This window comes from Lactuca saligna, chromosome 1 (assembly GCF_052625555.1).
Source record: "Lactuca saligna cultivar CGN05327 chromosome 1, ASM5262555v1, whole genome shotgun sequence".
Lineage (NCBI taxonomy): Eukaryota > Viridiplantae > Streptophyta > Magnoliopsida > Asterales > Asteraceae > Lactuca > Lactuca saligna.
The window spans coordinates 159,474,902-159,493,455 of NC_136417.1; positions in this window are offsets into that span (position 1 = coordinate 159,474,902).

Below are 18,554 nucleotides of genomic sequence, written 5' to 3' on the forward strand. Positions count from 1 at the left end.
GTTTAATAGGGTCAGAATTCTTAATCGGGTTATTCGGGTTAACCCGACTAACCCGAATTATCATTAGGGTCGGGTTTAGGGTTGATTTTTTCAAAACAAATCGGGTTTCGGGTCAACCCGAATAACCCGATTAAGTATTTATTACCAAAAAAAAATTTACTGCGTTGAATGACATGAATTCAAGATGTCATGAGATTTTACAAATAATACATATTTCTTATTTAAATAAACCAGGTAGTAAAATTACTATGTATAGAGATGTATAAAATGATATAACTTCCCTCTCTTCTTAATGCAGTACAGTCGTGTTGTAACAGTTTTACGAATTTTATTCACTGTTTACATTACTAATATGGTAAAAGAAACTCCAAAAATTCATATCGTATACCAACTTTACATTTTAAGTCCCTATACATGTGAATTATGTATTAAAATGGCCTAACATAAAGTCATCTTACATTTCAACCTCAACCCGACTAACCCGATTAACCCGACTCTACTAACCCGAAACCCAATTAACCCGAACCCGACTAACCCGTATCTTATTAGGGTCGGGTTTCGGGTGAATATTTTTTCTAGAAAAACCCGACTAACCCGACCCGTTTAACCCGAAACCCGATCGGGTTAACCCGATTAACAGCCTTACTCACACCTATGAATTTTCAAAATGTATTAATAAAAAGATTATATGGCTCTAAAACAAACATGATTCAACAAATGATAAATATATTATTTGAGTTCTAAAGATTCAACCTAAGATGATATATATAAAATCATATACATTAAAAGAACACATATTTAAGCAATAACTAAAAGATTAAGTCGTGTTTAACTTATCTACACAGAATATAAATCACAAAGTGACTTTTCAAGAAGTATCTGTTAGCAATTCCTAATTTCCGTGTTATCTAACAATAACAACACTCCATATGTTCTGAATATTAAACAAAATTTTTAAAACCACCAGAAAAATAAAATTAAAAAAAAAAAAAACAAAAATAGAAAGTGAAATATATAGAGTGAGGAGAAGGAGGATCAGGAAACCCGAATTAACAGCTCTCCACTGATAACCGTTTTGATTAATTTGATGTGCACAATACAATGGAAACCGAGTTAGGAGCAAATCTGTTATTTATAACCAGAATGAGAGAGAGAAAGCCAATAATAAAAAATAAGATCATAGTGGTGGAGATGGTGGTTAGTGGTGATGTAACCGGTGATGGTGATAATGGTAGGTTGTAACCGGTGATGGTGGTGGCGATCATTGTGCCAGAATTAGTTGTATGTTGTAACAGATTGAATTGGGTGAAGATATATAAATTGTATTTCATGTTGACCAATTTTATTGCTGTGTACTGGTTGTTCAAATTTGAAATATTCAAATTTTGATGACTTCTTATGGTTTAGCTTGAGATATTTAAAGTGGTTGAGTAAAATCACCTTTATATCCGGAATATTTGTAAAAAATCTTCAAACATTTATTTTTTTGAAATTTTGAATCTTATTGATCGGATAAGATTCAATATTATTTAATACATAAACTAATTGTAAATATTACTATGGTATGTAAGACTTAAAGTTCAACATTTAACCAAATATGCTTTACAAGGTTAAATATGTTGTACATCAAAAATCTATAGATGATGTTTCCGATTTGCTTTTTTGGGGAAAAAAGAACTATATATTTGATCTATTGTTATAGGTTAAAACTCATGCTGAAACAGAGATCCAAGGTATGGTCTCACATTCCTATTATGTGTCATATAGCTTTTGCTTTTATGTTTAATTTTTTTATACTCATACATTATTATGTGGATTTTGAAGTTAATGAATCTGATTTCCAGTTTTTGGGTTCGTATTAATGTTTTAAGTCGCTGAATCTGATTTCTAATTTCCATGTTCAAATGAATTTGTTAGATCATTGAAAACACGTTTCCAACAATGACATTTCTTTAATCCTTATTTATTTTGCAACAAAATGTTGCAACTTTCAGGTGTCTACTTCTTTAAAAGGTGTAAGGCTTTTTTCCCCATATGTGGAACTAGAGGAAGGAGAAGTTTTTTTTATAAGTTAGCTATTGTTTGTATTTTTTTTTTATTATAAATTAATTGTCTTTCACTAGAACCTTGTGGATTCAAAGCTTTATGAGATTCAAAATTTATGAAAATTTTCAGGTTTTAGTAACATTATGGTATTACGTGCAAGTTTTTTTTTTTGGTAAGAGTTTTATCATACTTTAATTTATATTTATTGATTTTTTTACTTCTTTTTTCTTACTTAAGCATTTTACTTTATGTGTGTGGGGCTATTTTTTGTGACCAAAGCCCCAACAAATAGCAATTTACATGGTACTTCTCAAACAAAACTTTGTTTTATAATCCCCTCTACTCTATTATTTCTTTTGTCCAAAAGCTAAATCATTTGCCTTGATTTATACACCATTTAACTGTAATGAATTTAAAGTTTGCCTACACTTGATTTAGTTATCCTATCTATCTTTGAATTTCTTGTGGTTCTAACTTAATCTTTTTATGTTTTTGACTTACAATGTTCATATTTTGATTGTATCCTCATATGGTGTAATTTAATTTGGTGATTAATGTCCAATTTCCAGATGTCCCGAATCTTATTTTGATGGCAAAAATGGAAGTATATTGATATAATTGGGTGATTTCCAAAGTACAATGTGTATATATTTTCTAGAGTAGAGTGATGTAACAGAAAGAAAATGAGAGTAAGATGTTTTTATAAAGAAATAAGTCAAAAGTACCTTGCTATTTTTAGAGTACAATGATGTAATATAAAGATGAGAGTAGGGGATTACAAGAAGAGGTACCTGGTGCTAACCTTTTCGGGCTTAAAAGGGTGTGGTTATGTTGCTGGAAACAAAGTCGCAAATCAAAGGCTATGGGGTTGGAGGTGTAGTTAATTCAACTCATGGTTAGCCTTTGATGTAGTCAAAGTTTTGTTGTCTCTTGACTTTCATATCCTACTCGTTAGTAAGTTTTTTTTTTTTTTTTTTTTTTTTTCTTTAAAAAAAAAAAAAAAAAAGAAGAATGTCTTAGTAAGGTTTATAATATTCTGAAAATGTATTTTTTTTTCCTCCAATTTTTACATTCAAACGATGCAATATGTTTCTGGTTACTTTTTGTTCTATTTTAAATATGTTATTTAATTTGTTATGGAAAATATAACTTATAGAAGCGGTCATTATTAGTTAACTATTCATACATGCATAAGCTATTGATTTTTGTTTTTCCAATTGTATTTTGTGGAATTTTGTAATGGTTAGTTTATACGTTTTACAGTTTCACATTATTACTCTTCTTTGTATGTTAATGGGTAATTTTGTAAATAAAAATTGGTAAAAAAAAGTTGGTCTTTCAAACGTGTGCTAAAAGAAATCTATAGCTGAAAAGAAGACAAAAGATATGAACAAAAATATTTTGAGTTAATGTGATGTGCACTTGGTAAACTTCTATTATTTTAACATTTTTGTAAAAGAAATTAAATACGAGTCTAGAATTTATTTAGCACTTTTAACTTTTCCACGTCACAAACTAAAATAATCTAAAATTTATGTTATAAACAAAAAAAAAAGTTAAATAAGTTAAAAAAATTTAATGTTGTCGATGTATACTTTTGTATATTTATCTCCTTTAACTTAATTAACTTTAAAAGTTTCATGATAAAAATAAATATATGATTTTTAAGTTTTAGCAAAAAAAAAGATTTTAAACCAACCAAATGCAAGTTACTTAGAGTAAAATGATAATGATTTTGTAGTAAAGAATTATGGATTATGTGCAAGTTTAGGCAAAAAAAAAAAAATTTATATATGAAGTACTATTAAAACTATCTATGATAATTTATTGTTTTGACAGATAACAACCAATTTAACCGCTTTTCGACGATCAATTTAATATGAATTTTCATCTAAAACAATATTCAACAAAAAGAAATCATATATAATCACAAATTTAAGGACTTTTGATATCTTAAGGTGAAATATTACATTTTTAAGTTTTAATGTGGAACTACGAAAGTGTAGGGACAAAACTTGCAAAATATACAAAAGTTTGTGGCTAAAGTTTGAAACCAAAAAAGTATAAGAGCCAAACATGGCAGTATATTGTCTCTACACTAATTTCTGAAAAAACTATTCGCACTCTTTACACGGGTAAACGGTTAATATATATATATATATATATATATATATATATATATATATATATATATATATATATATATATGTGTGTGTGTATGTGTATGTGTGTGTGTGTGAGAGAGAGAGAGGGAGAGATAACCTAATTTTGTAAGACTGTAATACGCAATCCTAGCCATTCATTTGGTAGATAAAACAAAAAACATTTTTAAAATGCAAAATAATTGAAAATTTTTGAATTTTTTTTTTCAAATATTATTTTTGGAATTTATATTTTACAAAAAAATAAATAAATAAATAAATAAAATCTTTTTTTTTATATATTCTAGTAGAATAAATAGAATTTTTTATATATCTGACAAATCTAGTATAATATTCTAACATTTTAAAAATCACATTCGAATATTTACAATGTAATATTCTATTAGAATATTTCACGTATTTAAAAAAAACGGTAATTATTTATTATTTATTATTTATTATTTTTTTAGGTAATTAAAGTTGCAAAAATAATAATTAGAAAAAGTTTTTTTTATTTTTCCTTTTATTTTGCATTTTAAAATTATTTTTAGATTTAGTCTCATGATCTCACAAAATTAGCATGGTCTTAAATGTACCTGAACATATATATATATATATATATATATATATATATATATATATATATATATATATATATATATATATATATTACTTCTTTATAATGTATACATGTTGGTGGCCCATCTTATTTTTAAGACAATTGTCTTAAAAACAAGGAGAAAGATTATTGGCCATTAAATTTGTGATATACGGTGTAGATTAAATTGAGAGTGATCCATGTGATAAAAAACCAACCAATCAAAGATTAAGCACAATAAACACTCTTACGAAAAACACACTATAAAAAAGATGTCACCCGATTAAACCTTCATCATCTTTTTCAGATTAATAGGGTTTTTTCTCTCTTTTCTCACCACATCATTCTTCCTCTGTCGTCATTCTCTCCCTAAGTTTGTGTATAGATCTGGTATGTTTGAAGCTAACTCTCCTATATAAAAAAGATCTTGTACACCAATGTAAACATGAACAATAATGATTTTTGATTTTGGGGTTTTCCAACATGAAAATGTACGGTTTTATTTTTTTTATTCTAGATCCTAATATTTCCTTTCTAATTTTTTGTTTTTTTCTTTACAGATCTGATAGACCCAAATTTGAAAGAGATCTGATAGACCCAAAGTTGAAAGGTCACCCAAAGTTTAAATGCTAATCCTTAGGTACAAATATTATCGTTTCTTTATATTTTGTAGATATTTGAAGTTTATTACTATTAATAGGGTTTTTTCTCTCCTTTCTCACCACATAATTCTTCATCTCTCGTCATTCTCCTTAAGTTTGTGTATAGATTTGGTATGTTTGAAGCTAACTCTCATATATAAAAAGATCTGGTACACCAATGTAAACATGAACGATAATGATTTTTGATTTTGGGGTTTTCCAACATGAAAATGTACGTTTTTTTTTTTTTTTTTATTCCAAATCCTAATATTTCCTTTCTGAGATAGGTTGGTGTGTGAAAATGTACGTTTTTACTCTACCACACACAAGTCTAATTTAGATTATAGCTTACTCTACCACACACAAGTCTAATTTACATTAATAACCATAAAAATTGAACATGTAAATTAATAACCATAAAAATTGAACATGTAAATTGAACATGTGCGAATAAGAATTCTTGGTTTGAATTTGAATTTTTATAGTTATAAATTTACATGTTCAATTTTTATGGTTATTAATGTATGACTTAAACAAAAAAGAATGAATTTCATAAAAGATCAATTTTTAGAATTAATTGTGGTTAAACACCTTAAAAATATTAGTTTTATAAAATACTAAAAGGTGTTATATAAAATAAAGTTTGTATATAAATATATTATGTTAGAACTTTTATTGTCATCAAGTTATTAATAATAAATATGATATAAGTATTTTTTTTTTTTTTTTGTTTTCAAGATTATTAAATATATTAAATCAAGATATCTAATATTGTAAATGTTTTAAATGGTTTTCATTGTCACGTACATAAAATATTACTAAGGTTGTCTATTTGATATATTTATGTTGCTATAGTCATATTACAGACGATTATGATATACATATATATTTTTTTTATAATTTTTATATTTATTAAAATATCATATAAATAATAATTAATTTTTTTCAAATATTAAAAAAAAATTAATGAAGATAAGACGTTTGAGTGTGTCAGTAAGCAAAAAATAAAAAGTGCTCATTATTTTCTATCTTCTTACCTCCCTACTTTATTCCTATAAAGTTTCTTTAATTTCTTATATATAAACTACAAATAAACGCTTAAATCCAAATAAATAATTTTTAAAAATCATTATTAATTTTTTAACAAAAAATTATTGTTTTAAGATCTTAATACTAAAAAAATGTTTTTATAATACACAATTTTTATGACTGACTGTAATTTTAAAAGACTTAATATACATAGTGTTATAATATATATATATATATATATATATATATATATATATATATATATATATATATATATATATATATATATAGTATTTGTAATCTAAATTAAAAACAATTTATTTCTATTTTTAGTCTTATTTTTAGCTAAAAATAACATATCAATTTTAATCTAAAACATGTATATATTTTTTAATATTTATCCCAAAAAAGCAAATACACTTTTATTTTTAGGACAAAACAACAACGATAAAAAATACACGAATGGTACTTATGGTTTGGGGTAATTTACATGTTTGGTTTCTAACTTTTTTTTCTACCTCTGAAAGTTGTTATTGTTTATTTTTGTTATGCGCTTGGTCCATATTATTTGTTTTTGTTATGTTTTTTGTTGAACTATTTGAAACCGTAGCAATCACCGTTGTAAGTTTTCTCAAACCGCCACCTTGACAACAGTTGACGCCCCCATTGGAAAACTGATACTAGAGAGTCGTTGTAGATCCACCATTAGATCGCAATCATAACATTATTCGTTAAATGAAACTAATCGATGTTCGCTACTAGATAAATAGTAATAGACGAAAATTAGTATTTGCTGTCCGTCTAGAGACAACTGATCGACGAAAGGAATAAATCGTCGGAATGAGACAAGTCGAAAGAAAACAATTTGACGACCGCCGAAAGGATACTAATTTTCGTTCGGAAACAAAATCGCCAGAATGAAATAAATCGTCGTCGCCGCATCGCGCGGGTACGCTACTAGTATATATATATATATATATATATATATATATATATATATATATATATAAACAAATATAACTGAAACAGAAACACATAAGAGATTAAGGAAATTAACTTGTTATATTGAAAGAAATAACTCAGACTTTGATATAACCCTCTCCTTAATGTGATGATATCATGAATCGATATCCAAACCTCTATATATACCTCATGTATATAGATAGCTTGTTAAACAAGGACTTTGTATTCTATTGTAATACCAACTCGTATGGATTGGAACTTTCCTTATCAATACATTATGAAAAGAGTATTTGTATTATTTGGAAATTTCCAACATTCACCCCTAATTTCCGAATGGAAATTGAGAGGCCCTCTACTATAAGAAGCTTGTGCATCTCAATAAACTTGATCTTGACAAGAGCCTTCGTTAGAATGTCTGAATATTGTTCCTTCCCCGCTGACATGTTCTACCACAGTTTCCTTCTCTTCTAAACATTCTCGAATGTGGTGATAACAAGATTTTATATGCTTACTTCTACCATGATAAACTAGATTTTTTACTAATATGATTTCATATTTGTTATCAATATTACTTACCACCTCTTGTAACTTAGATCCAGTTACTTCTTAAAGAAAATCATGTAACCAGATTGCTTAACAACGTGTTGTACATGCAACCACATATTCTGATTCACACAAAGATAATGCAACCATTTCTTCTTTTTGTGAACACCAAGTCACAAGTGACTTCCAAAGATAGAAAATGTGACCAGTTGTACTCCTTCCATTATCATGATCAATATTGTGGTTGTTATCGCTATATCCAACTAATTTCACTAGTTCACCACTATCATACCTTACTCCAAATCCTAATGTTCCCTTTATTACCTCATATATTTTTTTCCCATATGAGACCTTTTTGGAGTTTGCATGTACTTACTTGTAATGCCAACTGAATACGAGAGATTAGGTTTTTTCTGCAGTAAATATCTCAGTCTTCCCACAAGACTTCTATACTCTGTGGTATATGTTTCTTCTTCTTTGATATCCTTCTAAGAATTTCATGTTTGAATCCATAGGAACTAGTGTTGGATTATAATCATGCATGCCAACGTATCTGAGTACTTTCTTCGGATAGTTTTCTTGTGTGATAATGATGTCATCCTTTTGATGATATACTTCAATGCCCAAATAATATCTTATCACAATCAGATCAATCATATCAAAGTTTGTAGCCATTTCTTACTTGAACTTGGATATGATGCTTATGTTTGTTCTTGTAAGACAAAATTGCAAATTTGGTCCTTGTGGTTTGCCAAAACCTTTGGATGGAGTCCAAAAAGTTTCCAACTTGCACCAAAGGTCCAAAATCAAGGTTTTCATGGGTTTTTAGTCCATTCCGTCATTGTCCGTTTTTTTGGAGCCGTTAATGCCATCACGTGCCCTCCATGTGAGGGAATTTTGGTCATTTTAGGTCGTTATTTTAAATTGTTGAAGATAATAGAGTTGCGTCTTGGGCCCTTTTGTTTTACAACCGGATTAGGCTTGTCAATCCGTGTTCAGCTAGATTAGCCTTCCTTTTCTTAGAAAAACTGTTAGGGTTTCATTATAAATATATGCATGCATGTATGCGTATAGTAACGGTCGTCACTCTCATTGAATATTGTAAACCCTAAAATCCTCTACAGTTGACGTTCTTTATCGAGCTCTTCTGAGGATTGTTTATTGAATCATTCGACACCTTTTGATTCATTAGCTTGTTCTTAATTGTTTACTTAGTCATTCATCTACCTGTTTCATAGATCTAATCGATCTTTAAGTTTGTTTTAAACTCAGCAATTGGTATCAGAGCAGGAGGCTGTGTAATCCATACACTTCTTTTCTGTGAAAAAGCTTCGATTAGGGTTATTCCGCATTCATTGATATTTATTGAGCCATCATCTCATAATTGACGTATCTCAATATTTATTATCTTTGCCCTAATTCGATATATTACAAGTCTGATCTTTGAACAGGTTATTCGATCAATTATGGACGAGTCATAATCCAATCCCATCAATATTTCAAACAACATTGGATCAACGACAAAGATTCCCATCCTCTACACCCATGATTATGAAGTCTGGGCGAATCACTTTGAAGATTATGTCATAGGATCTAAGGATAATGGATACCTCATATGGGAAGCAATTATCTCTGGACCGTTTTCTCATTCAGCAACTTCAAGGATTATTAAAACTCAAAAGGAGTATAATAATCTCCTGAAAGATGTTAAAGATGTAGCGCAAGATGAAAAAGTTAAATTTCAGTGCAATATCAAAGCGCTAAGATTGATTAGATTTGCTCTTCAATCCGATACCTTTAGGCTGGTAAGTTCATGCACAACTGCTAAAGAGATATGGGACAGGCTACGTGAATTGTACTCTACAGATGAAGATCTTGAACACTCCATTCAAACCTTACTCTTATCTGAGTTTGGTGAGTTCAAGCAAGGAACAAAAGAAATAGTGACTCAAACGTTTGATCGCTTCAATCATCTTCTTAGCAAGATGATCAAACATGACATCGAAAGGAAGCTTATTAAACAGAAGGTTACTTTTTTAAATGGACTCGGGTCTGAGTGGAGAGCAATTGTGTCCACAGTCAAAGCACATGAGCAATTCAAATCCTATTCTTTGGCGAAACTGGTGGGCATCCTAAAATCTCAGGAAAAGATCGTGCTGCAGGAGAAGACCGTGGTTTCAAGTCTGGGTTCATTAGCACTCCTGTCGAAAAGCAAAGTTGTGATAGAGGACGAAGATCTCAACTTGGATGATTATGATCTCACATCTGAAGACTATGCTATGATGGTGTCAAACCCTAAGAGATTCATCAAGAAGAGATTCCCCACCAATAGGAACCGAAACTGGCAAGGAAGCTATAGCACTGAAAAAGTCAAAGAAGAACCGAAAGCTGAAGAAGCAAAGAAGGAACAGAAGGCTGAAGGAGATTCTGGAGTGAGCTGCTATTATTGTGGAGGAAAGAACCACTATGCAAAAGATTGCGTCCTGAAAAAGATGGCAGAAAAGAATGAAGAAAATGATGAAGAAGCTGTGTTGATGAAAAAGCTTGATGAGTTAAGGAAGAAGAAATCTGCTGCTAACCCTTCCATGAATGCTTTAATTGTGTAGGGCTCGGTAGCTGATGACGAGTTCGGTGGCGTGGAGGTTTGGTCAACCGACTCTAAAGATGATGAAGTGAGGAAGCCTTCACATGGAAAGGCCTATGTAGCGAAAGAAGAGAGCAGTGGAGGAAGATGCTTGATGGTGTCCGACGTTTCTCAGATGAGAGGATACAACACTGATGGTGGGAATGAAGACAAAGAACAACAAAATCTATGCTTTACCGCCAAACCACTTAGCGAGCAGTTCAACGAACTTGATGAACTGATCAAGAAGGTACAATCAGTCTTTGTCTCATTTAAAGTCCCACAATGCTCATATGAAAAGGAATTAAAAAGTGTTAATTCAAGAATCTCTCATCTAGATAGTAGTTTAACTCAAACTCGGGTCACCAATTCTAACCTAACTGATCAATTAAGCAGGGTGTCTTCGAAGAGTGAGGAACGACGGATGTGGATCGAACTGAAGGAGTCAGAGTTAATCAAAATAAAAGATGAAAACATCTATTTGTAAAGAGATAATTTAAAGCTTTTGAAACAGCGAAATGTTTTTTGTCTGATTGCCAAACGTCTTTATACTAATATTACTCAGCTTCATTTAAATTGTGAAATAGGGAAAAAGATTCATCGCATGATTTTACCCTTTCTTGAGTTTAAGGAAGATGAAATTGATGATGATGCATTTAATTGTGAGAGTATTATTTCGTCTGAGGATGTTAATCCAACATATATATATGGACTGGACAAAATTGAATCTTTCATAAAATCCAAGGACCACAAGAATATGCTCAAAAATCTTTTGGATGAAAATGATAAACTGAAGCTTAGAACCGAAACTATACAAAAGTTTGACTCACTGAATGTCAACTTAAGCTCGGAAAATAAAATTGATGTTGAAAATGCATCTGAGCTTAATGAGGACGATAACATGAGGGAAATTTCTGTAGAGGACACAGTTGATTGCTCAGAATTTGTCAAAAATGAACCCGAGAACCACAAAAATCTCATCTCAGAAAATTCTGTGGAATTCGCTCGGTTGTCCCAACAAAAGTCCCCGATTCTTGTAGAGAAGGCAGTTGTATACCAAAAAGTTAGGACCACTCCGAATCAGGTATACAAAGTCACAGGTGTAACCGAACATCAGACTGCTGAACTAACAGCTATTGTGAACGAAGACAATGCTGACGGCTGTGATGAGTTCTTCTGGTCGGCTCCATTGACAATGCTGATGAAACGGTAGGTCTGTCTGAAAGGACTTCATGGAAAAGCAAAGGCAGATACGTTCTAGAACCTTTAAATAAACCTGATTGCTTCAACGTGGCAAGTACCAGTGGAACAAAAGATGTCCCTCAAGAGAAAGAAATTCCTGCAAAAGAAGTCGCATCTCCAAGCAAAACAACATCGGTTCAGAGTGGTTCAACCAATGAAAATCAAAAAAATAAAGCTAACGTCCATCATCAACCGAAGCAGATGAGAAGTCAAAAACGGGAAAGGAATCAGAGATACAGGAAAAATCTCTCCGAAAGAAAACAGTTTTGGCAATCGCAAAATGCCTATTTCTCACATCAAGACAGGAATTTAAAACCAGTGAAAAATCCTGATGGATCGACGGAGAGAGACGACAACTGAACGCAGAGTCTCAGTTCTGAGCAGAACAACAACCGAAAGCAGAGGTTCGGTTCTGAGCAGAACAACAACCGAAAGCAGAGGTTCGGTTCTGAGCAGAACAACAACCGAAAGCAGAGGTTCGGTTCTGAGCAAAACAACAACCAAAAGCAGAGGTTCAGCTCAGAGCACAACAACAACCGAACATATAGATTCGGTTCAGAGAATGATTTCAACCAAAAGCACAGGTTCGGTTCGGGAATTAAAAGAGGTCAAAACTCTAAAGTTGGTCCTTCCGTTAATCAAAAGCAAAAGAGTCACCCAGAATCTTCAATCAAGAAGTCATACCGTTCTAAGTCATCTCATTCTAACTCTTCTAACTCCTCACAATCCTCTATCTCTTCTCGTCCTCAAGTCCACTCTGTTTCTTCTCAAAAATCTCAGTCATCAGCTGATCAAAAATGGAAACAGAAGGTTTCAGATACCGAATCAAAATCAATACTGAAACCATCAAATCCAAATAAAATCAAGGTTTTCACCATCAAAAGAAAAGATAATACAACACTAATAAAAAGAACATATGTTGTTGACATCTCTCTTACTATTCCCGCAAACAACTCACGAGGACCCAAAAAGCTCTGGGTTCCTAAATCTGCTTAATTTTTGCAGGTTATTAGTGACGAGCAGTATGACGAAGAATGGTACATTGATAGTGGCTGCTCGCGTCACATGACAGGGAGGAAGGAAGAACTTAGGGAATTCAGATCTCTTTCCAATGGTGGTAATGTCAAATTTAGGAACAATTCCTTCGGAACAATCAAAGTCTACGGGATGATTACAAACGGTGATTTCTCAATTAGGAAAGTTGCATATGCAGAGGGATTACAACACAATCTTATCAGTGTATCTCAGCTTGTTGGAGGTACTGGTCTCAAAGTCTCATTCGATGATGAAGGTTCCGAAATTATCGAGAAAAAGACGAACAAAGTTATTCTCCAATCAGAGCGCAAAGGTGAAATGTTTCCCCTTAATCTCAAACCGATCAAAGGAAACCCAGCCATCTGTCTGTTATCCAAGGCACCATCTGACGAAAGCTGGTTGTGGCACAGAAGACTCTCTCATCTCAACTTCAAAGATATCAACAAACTTGTCACTGGAAGTCATGTGAGGGGTCTCCCATTGCTCAAATATGATAGAGATCATCTGTGTGCTGCATGTGAAATGGGAAAGCAGAGTCGTCAAAGTCATCCATCCATAATAAACACTAAAGTCGTTGAACCACTGGAATTACTTCATATTGATTTATGTGGTCCATCTTCTGTAGAAAGCATTGGTGGTAGCAAGTATATTCTTGTTATTGTTGATGACTTTTCACGTTTTACATGGGTGTTCTTTCTGAAGCTTAAATCTGAAGCCACTCACAAGCTAAAAGTGTTCATCAAGCAAATTGAAGTACAGCTGAAGAAGGTCGTTCGCAACATCAGGAGTGACAATGGGTTGGAGTTCAAAAATAAAGAATTTGAAGAATTCCTGGAAGAAAAGGGGATCAGTCACAACTTCTCAGCTCCCTACACACCTCAACAGAACGGAATTGTCGAAAGACGAAACCGATCCTTATGTGAAGCTGCCCGAACAATGCTAAGTTTTGCTTCCTTACCTTTATATTTTTGGGCTGATGCTATTTCTGCTGCTTGTTTTACACAGAACAGGTCGTATCTTAACAAACGCTTCACTCTCACTCCTTATGAGATCATCAACAATAGGAAGCCAAATGTGAAGTTTTTCCATGTGTTCGGTTCCAGATGCTTCATTTTCAATTCCAAAGAACACCGCAACAAGTTTGATGTCAAAGCTGACGAAGGGATATTTCTGGGTTATTCTCTTACTTCTAAAGCATACAGAGTGTTAAACAAGCGTTCAAAGAAGATCGAAGAAACTTACTACGTGACTTTTGATGATAGCTATGTTAAAAAGCTAAAGGCAAACGAAGACACAGCTGGAGAAATCTTTCCTCAAACTGGCCAAGTCACAGCCTCAATCGCTAATCTATTCGAGAAATTCATGGAGCTTTTTGATGAACCAGAGAAGGCCACTCTTTCTGAAGCCAGTACAGCAGACAACAAGGTAGATAACTTGAAGCAACTTATTGACGATGCTGCAAGAAGACTGAATGAAGAAGAATCGAGTTCACAAGACCCTCCTCAACACAATGCATCAGTAGAGGGGGAGGATCCACCTGCATCCCAGCCAAGTTCACAAGTTGAGGGGAAGCTAAGGTCTCAACCACCAACCGAGAGTGCTTCACCAACTGAGAGTGCTTCACCAACCGAGAGTGCTTCACCAACCGAGAGTGTCTCACCAACCGAGAGTGTCTCACCAAACGACAGAGCCTCTCCAACCGTAGGTTCATCAACACCCGAAAGATCATCACCTCAGGAAACCCCTATAGCTCAAGATTCACAAGACATTCCTGCAAGATCACATGTCGAGGGGGAGCATGCTGATATGGCATCCGACTTCGACAGTCTGTCCAAACCAGAAGAAATGATAAATGCTGAATTGGATCCATCCTTTGATCCAAACTTCCCTCCTCTCACCAAATGGACCAGAAATCATCCTATCTCTCAAGTTGTCGGGAATATCTCAGAATCAGTTCTGACCCGATCACAACTCAAGGCAAAACAAGCATCCTTGTACTCAAAAGTCAAATTCTGCATGTTTAACTCATTCGTATCCAAAGTTGAACCAAAGACAGTTAAAACTGCTCTTGATCAATCTGATTGGGTTCAAGCAATGCAAGACGAACTGAATGAATTTGAAAGGAACAAGGTCTGGCGTCTTATTCCAACTCCTCCACATGCCTCGGTTGTTGGTCTCAAATGGGTCTTTCAGAACAAACTCGACAAGGAAGGGAATGTTATCAGAAACAAAGCTCGTCTGGTCGTCAAAGGATACTGTCAGGAGGAAGGCATTGACTATGAAGAGACTTTCACTCCGGTAGCTAGGCTGGAATCAGTGAGAATATTTCTTGCTTATGCTGCTCACAAAAACTTTGAGGTCTTTCAAATGGACGTCAAGTGTGCCTTTCTCAATAGAGATCTCGAAGAGACTGTGTATGTGGAGCAACCTCCGGGATTCATGAATGAAAAGCATCCCGATCACTGTTACATTTTGGATAAAGCTGTGTATGGTCTGAAACAAGCACCGAGGGCCTGGTATGAAATGTTGACTAAATTTTTAAAGATGTCAAAATTCAAACAAGGTTCGGTTGACCCAACCTTCTTTCGCAAAAAGGAAGGTAACCACCTTATGATAGTTCAAATTTACGTCGATGATATCATCTTTGGCTCCACGAATCCAAGCCTAACAGCTGAATTCAGAAAGCTGATGGAGACTAAATATGAAATGAGCTCAATGGGTCCCATTAACTTTTTTCTTGGTTTAAATATCAGACAGGGACCTGAAGGCATCTTTATCAACCAGGAAGCTTACACAAAGAATCTCTTAGCAAAATTTGGCATGATGGGAGATTCAAAGGTCAAAGTCCCAATGGCATTCGGCACTAAGCTCACTCCATCCCTGGACAAACCAGCTGTTGATCTTACACTTTATCGTCAAATGATAGGCTCTCTAATGTATCTTACTGCTAGCAGACCTGACATAATGTTTTCTGTTTGTTATTGTGCTCGGTTTCAGGCAAATCCAAGGGAACCTCATATGCTTGCAGTGAAAAACATATTCCGTTATCTCAAGCGGACTAGCTCTTTAGGTCTGTGGTACCCTTCTAACTCAGGCTTCTTCGTTCAAGCCTACTCAGATGCAGACCTTGGTGGTTGTGGTCTCGACAGGAAAAGCACCACTGGTGGTTGCCAATTCCTCGATGGGAAGTTGATTAGTTGGCAGTCAAAGAAACAAACCTGCGTATCTCTGTCTACTGCTGAAGCAGAATACATTGCCGCTGCTTCCTGTACCTCTCAAGTGATTTGGATCCAGAGTCAACTCCGCGACTATGGACTCAATATGAAAAAGATCCCACTATATTGTGACTCTGAAAGTGCAATTAGGATCTGTCATAACCCAGTGCAACATTCCAAGACCAAGCACATCGCACTGAGGTATCACTTCATCAAAGATTACGTGGAAGACGGAAACGTTGAAGTACACTTTGTTAGAACCACTGATCAATTGGCCGATGTCTTTACCAAAGCTCTTCCTGAAACGACTTTCAACAAAATTCTACAAGGCTTGGGTATGATGGTTGGAGAGTCGGTCCCAAATCCTCAAATCTCCATCTAAGAATCAAGAACTGAAAGAGACAGACCGCTCGGTTGCTCTCTGCTCTGGAGATTTAAAGGAACCGAAGCAAACAGACCGCTCGGTCTCTCTCTGCTCTGGAGATTTAAAGGAACCGAAGCAAACAGACCGCTCGGTCTCTCTCTGCTCTAATGATTTACTGAACCGAACTAGACAGACCGCTCGGTTCATCTCTGTTCTGAAATTGTCACCGAAATACACAGATGGCTCGGTCTATCTCTGCTTCATTATTTTTTTCTGTTGTACAATTTTATCTTTCTGTTTTATTTATTTTTCAGAAAATCTCAAAATTACAAAAACATTTTATCTTTCTGTTTTTATTTATTTTTCAGAAAAATCCCAAAATCCCAAAAACATTTTATCTTTCTGTTTTTATTTATTTTTCAGAAAAATCCCAAAATCCCAAAAACATTTTATCTTTCTGTTTTTTATTTATTTTTCAGAAAATCTCAAAATTACAAAAACATTTTATCTTTCTGTTTTTATTTATTTTTCAGAAAAATCCCAAAATTACAAAAACATTTTATTCTTCTGTTTTTATTCCGTTTTCTTTCTTACTTCCACTACTTGCAAGTCCTGGTCGGTGTACGTTTTGCACAGGTGAATACAAGCATCACCTTCTGTAATGTTTACCCAGGTATGTTTTATCTTTCTCAGACTAGTTAGACGTCCCTAGAAGCATGCTGCTGTATGTTGTCGCAAGCCTCTATGACCTCGAGCACGCCTTAATGATTCGATCAATACCTATCGTCTCTTCCCAATCAGGCTATTCTCTCACACTCGGTCTAGAGCTACCTTACTCTACTCATTTGATACATGAGTTGCTCTGCTTTGTCCCTCTTCTGTAGCAGAAGGTACGTTCGGTCTCTTAACCACCTCCTCAAATTCTACATTTACCTTCGATTCCCCAAAGTAACCCTTGATGCTTTCGGTCTTTACCACTAAGGCTTATGGTTACACAACCTCTGTGTTTATGATCTTGGATTCGATTACCACGTTCTAAGTGAAACCCAAAATCCAATACCTGAAATGAATTGACGGTGAGTGATATACTCAAGATATTACTTGGAAATCTCATTTTCTTTTTGTGTGATCTTTTATGAAATCGTCTCCACCTAAGACATTTCTTCCCAAAGAGGTCCAGTTTATTTTTCTTTGAGATTTCTGTCTATCCCATGATTGTCACGCGATAATTCCCACCTACCTGTTCAACATATCACATCGGTCTCACAAGTATCCCTGCCAACACTCAGTTTTATGTTAAGACTTGATGTTCAGTTAGAGGTCAGCCACCCTTCAGCCCATGATCAAAAGATGCCTTTCATTGTTTATTAATAGACAACTGATCGTATTCCCCGGGAAACAACATAAGCACTTCAAGTCTCTCTTGGCTTTAAAGGAAGCGATTCTTGCCCGGAATCTTCCGCTTTCTGTCTTATTAATAGACAACACTCACATCCCAAACACCTTTGATTTATTTCTTTATCTTTCACACTCTTATGCACGAAAATTAATTTTTTCCAACATTCTGATTGCTGTTTGGTATATGGTTTTAAGTTTCAGTTGTAACCAAACAAGGGCACAAGGAATTTCAAACGGTACAAAAATGATTTGGGGGCGTGCAATTGATTCGTTTCACACCCACGTGTGCTGACGTATTCCTGGGATACACCATAACTTCCAATCGCGCTTTTTCAGGCGACGTTTTGGTTTCCTCATCATCACGATTTTCTCTCTCCAGTGAACGGTATAAATAAGGGGTGATCGTGTTCTTTGGCATTTACCTCCCACAAATTCTCTCTCTCTGAAAAGTTTCCACTGTTCATCTTCTTCCACAACTCAACAATGGCGACTTCTTCTTCTGCACAAGATCAAACTGCATCTTCATCTTTGCTCTTCATCAAACCTAATCAAAATATGATTATAGAGATGACCCCGTTCTTATATGATTCATACATGCTACACGTGGTGGAATGCCTAAAATATTACCCATTGCTGTTGGCACTCACGCAGGTGGAAGCCGTTCCAATGTCCCTGCTCTCTCAAGTCTACACAACGGCAAACTACGACAAACACAA